The sequence below is a fragment of the Arachis duranensis genome, chromosome 2 (assembly GCF_000817695.3).
Source record: "Arachis duranensis cultivar V14167 chromosome 2, aradu.V14167.gnm2.J7QH, whole genome shotgun sequence".
NCBI classification, from domain to species: Eukaryota; Viridiplantae; Streptophyta; class Magnoliopsida; order Fabales; family Fabaceae; genus Arachis; species Arachis duranensis.
This window is the reverse complement of record NC_029773.3, coordinates 4,902,301-4,909,289: the sequence shown is the minus strand read 5'-3', so window position 1 is coordinate 4,909,289 and position 6,989 is coordinate 4,902,301.

Here is a 6,989-nt window from a genome sequence, read left to right as displayed (position 1 = left end):
AGCAGAGAAATGGAAGAATAAAAGAGTCTAAAAAATTTGTGAGAAAGAGAGGAAAAAGAGAAGTGAAGTAATTCTGTTATTGAAATTGTGAAATAGTTACCTCCCTTATATGAATTACACATTTTACTATTTGTAGAATTACTTGTGACAGCTAGCATATTCATAATTGAAAGTTAACTAAAGTCTAATAATTTTTTAACTACTAATAATCTAATAATCTTTTAAATACCTTCTAACTCTGTTAAGCTAATCTGGTCTATCTTTATTAGAGTTACTCATACTCTATTATGCTTCCTACTTTAATTTCATTTTGTCTTATTGGTTTTGCTATTTTTAAATTTTCTTTTTTACATTCCAATCCTACTTTATGCATCTTATTCTCTAATTCTTCTATTTTTTCTTTTGCTTTTTTACTGTTAAACTTGGTATCTTTAATATTCTTGCTGTGATCTATGTTTACATTCAACATCACATAAAAACTCAGAAATGCTGCAGCTGAAAAGATTTTGGTTAACACATCAACTATTTGTACTGATACTGGAATATGACCAATTGTCACCGTCTTCTTTGTGACATAGTCTCTAACAAAGTGTAAGTCAGTTTCAAAGTGCTTTGACTTGGAATGTAGAATTGGATTTGTTGTCAATAAAACAGCGCTCAGATTTTTACTGTATATCAAGGAAAGAGTTGGGGTGTCGAATTTCAGCTCAATCATCAGGTTTTTAATCCAAATCAGCCCAGCCACCAAATCTGTTGTTGTTCTATACTCAGCTTTAATGCTGGATCTTGCCATCAATGATTGCTTCTTAGCGCTCTAAGATATGAAATTCTTCCCTAACAAAACACAGAATCCTCCTGTGGACTTCCTATCATCAGGATCACCACCCCAGTCCAAGTCTCTATAGGTAGTGATCTCCATAGAACTGCTTCTATGCAAGTGTAAGCCATAGTTGCTTGTGCCGCTAACATTGGTGCGGAATTCAAAGTCCACAAACTAACCGGCAAGTGCACCGAGTCGTAACAAGTAAAACCTCAGGTGAGTGAGGGTCGATTCCACGAGGATTGATGAATTGAGCAACAATGGTCGAATGACTCACTTAGTCAAGCAAGTAGAAAGTGGTGTTTTGAGGGTTGTAAATAGCATTAAATAGAAATTCAGAGTTCAAGGAAGCAAACAGTGCAATTGGTGTGAAATATATATATGAGAAAACAGTTAAGGTATCTGAGATATTTATTTTTCTGGATTAAGTTTTCTTACCAACTAAATTAATCATGCAAGATTTATTTCAGGGCAAACTGTTAGTGGCCAAACCCTAATGTCTTAGTGATTTAGTCTCCTCTAACCTAGTTAACCGCCAATGTCTTGGTCACTTAATTTCGATTAGAGGATTAGGTGTAATTCTAGTTTATAGGCCACAAAAATTCTAATTACCTTGATATAAGAGGATTATATGTCACTATCCCATTAAGTCCAATTAATTAGAAATTTAGGAGTAATTTACTTTCAAGCTGGTGTTCAACTGAGATAACTCTTCCAAAAATCACAAGAACGCATATAGAATAAGGGTTATTCTTACGATCTACCCAGATTCATAAGATGAAGAACGAAAGTAATCTTTGAAACTAAATCAATACATTAATTAAAATAGAACAATAATAGTCTTAATTCATAGAAATAAGCAAAGCTCCTAACCTTAACCAGTAGGTTTAGTTACTCATGCTTTACGTCTTAATCCATAGAAATAAACATAGCTCCTAACCTTAACCGATGAGGTTTACTGGCTCATGATTCAAAGAGAAAACTAGGGTTCAGATAGACAATATGAAAGTGCAGAAGCGAGAAGATGATGAGAGAAGAGATCTCCCACGAGGCAGTGGCTTGGGTGCTGGTTATGAGGTTCCTGGCATTAAACGCCAAGTTGTGGCATTTAGCGCTGTGATGCTAGAAGAAAAGTATAGACTATTATACATCGTTGGAAAGATCTAAAAGTTCTTTCTAATGTCACTGGAATCGCATCAATTGGACTTCTGTAGCTCAAGTTATGCTCGTTGGAGTACGAGGAGGTCAGGGCTGACAGCATCCACTTTCTTCCTTTTTCTTCTGCATGAATTTTGTCAAACTCACCCAAATCTTTCTTGAAATCAATAAAACCACAATGCGACTCAAAGTAGCAACCAAATAGGTTTCAAACACTAAAATCTAAATAAAACTCAATACATTTATATCTAAAATAATAGGAAAATAAGAAAAAGATACTCACGCATCACAACACCAAACTTGAACTGTTACTTGTCCTCCAGCAACTAAAAACAATATAAGAATGGGAAGAGAAATTGCCTAAAACTTGAGTGTTCATTTAAGCTCCTGTCCATAAACTGAGTGGGGTTGATGAGACGGTGATCCTGAATAGTTTTGGCATCTCACTATTCTTTGAAGCTCAGAAATGTCAACGTTCTTCAGAACTAGAACTCAGATAATATTATGAATTATCTTCCTTTTTAACCTTTGATTAATCTTTGAACATAACTTTTTCTTATCTTTTCTTTGGTGCTTTACACCTTAAGCCTAGTCGCGACTCTAAATATTTTGTCTCAAACTTAACTTTACACAAAAACACTACAAGCACTTGATTGGAGAACTCCTTGAGTTCTAATTTTTCTTTTAATTCCTCCCAGTCAGTGGTGCTCAGAGCCTTTGGCATGCTCTGTAATTGCACTTAGTTTCAACTCTTAGTGTTCTGTCTCAAGAATTCCTTGACACATTCACACTACAAGCATATGGGTAGGAAAACAACGCTTTGAGCTTTTAATCATATTTGACCTTCCTAGCCATTGATACTCAGAGCCTTGGACCTTGCTTTTTTTTCTTTTTGCTATTTGTTTTGCTTTAAGGATTAACTTTTTGTTTATTTTAGAGAATTCATAATACTTCTCTAAATTTCTGTACCTCAAGAATCAACACTCTTAACTTCAATATCAATTATGTACTATTCAATTCATACATTCAGAATCACAGATAATACCACCACATCAAAGTAGATAAGACAATAATGCAGAATATATAACTCAAGTCTCATGCATTATAATACTTGTTTTCTTCTCTCTTTTTTTTTTGTTTTCAATTGGACCTCTGTAACCCAAGTTATGCTCATTGGAGTGTGAGGAGGTCAGGATTGACATCATTCACTTTCTTCCTTTTTCTTCTACACGAACTCTGTCAAACTCGTCTGAATATTTCCTAAAATCAATAAAACCACAATGTGACTCAAAGTAGCATCCAAATTGGCTTCAAATACTAAAATCTAAATAAAACTCAATAAATTTATATCTAAAATAATAAAAAAATAAGGAAAAGATGCTCACCCATCACACATATCTCAAAATCCTTTTTACTAGCTTATAGTGCTCAATGAGAGGATTTTAAAGAAATTGTGATACTTTGCTTACTGCATATGCTAATTCAGTTCTGGTAATAGTTAAATACTACAAGTTACCCACCACTGACCTATATAGTTTGGAATTATCGAAGCTTGGACCTCCAAAGACAGAGAAATTTGTGGAAGAAGGAAAAGGAATTTGGTGTGGTTTACCCACCACCACTGAGTTTTTAGACTTGAATTCCCAAAAAATAGTGCAAATACCCCATATCTTTGAGAGCAAATCTAATGTTGAGCCGCTGAATTACTTGATCAATTTCAATTTTAGAACTCCCCGTAAAGATGATATCATCCACATACACTAGGATAAAGGTTCTTGATCCATTTGAGAATTTTGAGAATACAAAAACATCAGATTTTGTGGCAGTGAATCCTAAATGATGTAGAGCAGTGGAGAGTTTTTTATACCAAGCCTTAGGTGTTTGCTTTAACCCATATAGACCCTCTGTGAGCTTGCACACCAAGTTATGATTACCAATCTTAAACCCTTATGGTTGTCTCATGTACACATCTTTACTCAAATCACTATGCAAAAATGCATTGTTGACATCCAACTGCCTAATACTCCATTCCATTGCGAGTGCTACTGTTAGAATCACTCTAATTGTCATTAAGGTTGGTTTTACTACTGGATTGCAGGTTTCGTGTAATTAGACCCTGATTTTTAAGAGAATCCGTGAGCCACTAATTGTGCTTTATGTTTTTGTAGAGAGCCATCAGCATTGTATTTCACTCTAAAGACCCATTTGCTTCCAATAACTTCCTTTTCTGGTGGCAGTGGCACCAATCTCCACGTTTGGTTTCTCATTAGTGCTTCATACTTAGAATTCATGGCTTGCCTCCATTCAGGATGAACCAAAGCTTCCCTGACATTTCTTGGCTCAACTGTTACTTGCATAGCTCTTGGATTTAAAATCCCATGCTTGCTTCTGATCATCATTGGATGAGTATTGGTAGTGCTTGTGTGTCTTGAAACTTCATTTGGTACTACTGGCGGAACAATCCTTAGATCTAAGATGGGGATTAGAATTGGAAAACTGGAGAAGGCTATAGGTATATGAGGTGCATTTACTGATATAGCAGACAGCGATGGATGTGATAGTGAATGTTGTTGTGATATGGAGTTCATAGCTGGTTTTAATGTCTGAGATGTATGAGTGCCTATGAGAGTTTGTGATAGTAGTTAAAAGATTTGTTGCTGCTGAGGTCTTGCTTGTGAATTTGAAATAAACATCCTTGACTGATTTGGTTGAGAGAAGTTCATAGCTATCTATAATGTCCAAGATGTAGAAGTGCCTATGAGAGTTTATGATAGTAGTTGAGAGGTTTGCTGCTACTAAGGTCTGCTTGTGAATTTGAAAAAGACATCCTTGACTGATTCAGTTGAGATGCTTGCTGTTGAGGTGAATTTGAGAGAGGCATGCTAGACTTATTTGGGCAGAAAGGTTGCTGAGTGGTTGGTTGTACTGGTTGTGTAGGATACTGTTGAGATTGGATCAGAAGCCTTGGTAGGAGAGGTATAGTGGGTGTAATAGAATAGGCACTATTTGAAGAGTCTTCTTTGGTTGAGCTAGTTAGGAACTTGCCCTCTTTGAATGGAAATCCTTCTTCATCAAATATGACGTTTCCGGTTGTAATCACCTTGCCACTACTTGTGAGACACTTGTATCCTTTATGCAACGAGCTGTAGCCAATGAACAAAAAAGGAGCTGAGCAAAAATATAACTTGTGCTTGTTGTAGGATCTTAAATGAGGGTAACAGAGGCAACCAAACATTTTGAGGCTATTGTAATTCGGTTTTCTTCCAAAAAGCTTCTCTAAAGGGGATTTGTTGTCAAGAGTAGGTGTAGGTAGTTGATTGATCAGAATTAATACTGCAAAAAAAATAGCTTCTCCCTAAGGTAGTGTTTGTTTTGAGGTACTGAGATAGAGACTGGTGACTAAGACTCAGTATTATGTTTGTTGATTCAGAGACTGATACTAAAATTTCTGTTTCTGTCTCCAAAATTTCAGTATTTCAGTACCTCCAAAAAGTAGGGACACTGGGGACTAAAATTTTTAGAGATGGAAACTAAAATTTTAATAACATTTTATACCTAAAATACCCTCATTTCAGTTAATGAAATCCAATTTTACCTTTTGTGCAAATTAAATTAGAGTTTCATTCTTGTTTCAATTTTTGTCTCCCATTTTACACCAAACAGAATACTGAGATTTATTTCAATCTCTGTATCTTAGTCTCTGTCTCTCAGTCTCAGTCTTTTTGTCTCTGTCTCTCCACCAAACACTACCTAATAGTTTGTAGACATACCAGCACCTGCCAACATTACTAATCCTTTCTCGACAACATGTCTGTTCTTCCTTTCAACGTTTCCATTTTGTTGATGAAAGTGAGGGCATGAAAACCTGTGTATGATTTTCTGAATCTGCAAATCTTTAGATAAGCTTGTATATTTAGCAGCATTTTCAATTTAGAGTGTTTTCAATTCAATATTCAATTGCAATTCAACCATTTGTTGAAAAGAGTTAAAAAATGATTTGAGCTGAGACCTTGCTTTAATTAAGTACAACCAAGTAAATTTTGAATAGGCATCAATGAACAGAACAAAATAATAGTTTCCATTATTATTAGGGATGAGGACAGGATCCCAAATATCAGAATACACTAACTATAGTGGTTCAGTGTAAACAGAATTTGATGCAGGAAAGGGTAATTGATGAGATTTTTTTTATACAGCATACTTCACACACTGACTTTTTTGAATCAAATTGAACATTACAGGACTGTAGTACTATAGACACTATATTATTTAATGGGTGCCCTAGCTTATTATTCCAAAGCAAGAACTTGTCTTTGCTACACAATGTTGTGACATATGCAACTTACTTTATTGAGGTTGTAAAATTGAGAAATTTGTACATCTCTTTTTCAACTTTTCCATGTATTACGACTTCACTGGTTTTCTGGGATTTTACACAATATTTATCAGCGTAAATTTTAAAAAAGATTGTATTATCACAGCAGAATTGATAGACACTTAGCAGATTTTTTGTGATATCAAGCACATGAAGTAACTTTTGTATGATAAACTCTCCATTGCTCAAATCAGATTTAAAATTAGATTTTTCAACAAGATTGATATGCAAACCTGAGCCGTTTCCAATTATCACTTGGTTTGGTCCTTCATAAGCCTCTCCTTCCATTAGATTCTGCTGATCTGATGTCATATGGTGCATTGCTCCTGAGTCCAAGTACCAATTTGAGTCATGAATGATGGATGGAGTTGCAAGTAGAGCTTGAGGTGCTTGAGATGGTTAAGACATTTGTGAACTTTGTGATTTTGTGATTTTTGCACATCCAATTGTGAAGTAGCTCTCGGTCCAAAGTTATTGCTTCTCTCATACCTGTACCAGCAATTCTTGGCTATATGTCCAACCTTGTCACACACTTAATAAATAGATCTTTCATTGTTTATCATTCTTTTATTACTAGATTCACCATTTTGCATGAAGCTTGAATTGTCACCATAGCTTCTTTGCACAAAACTTTGA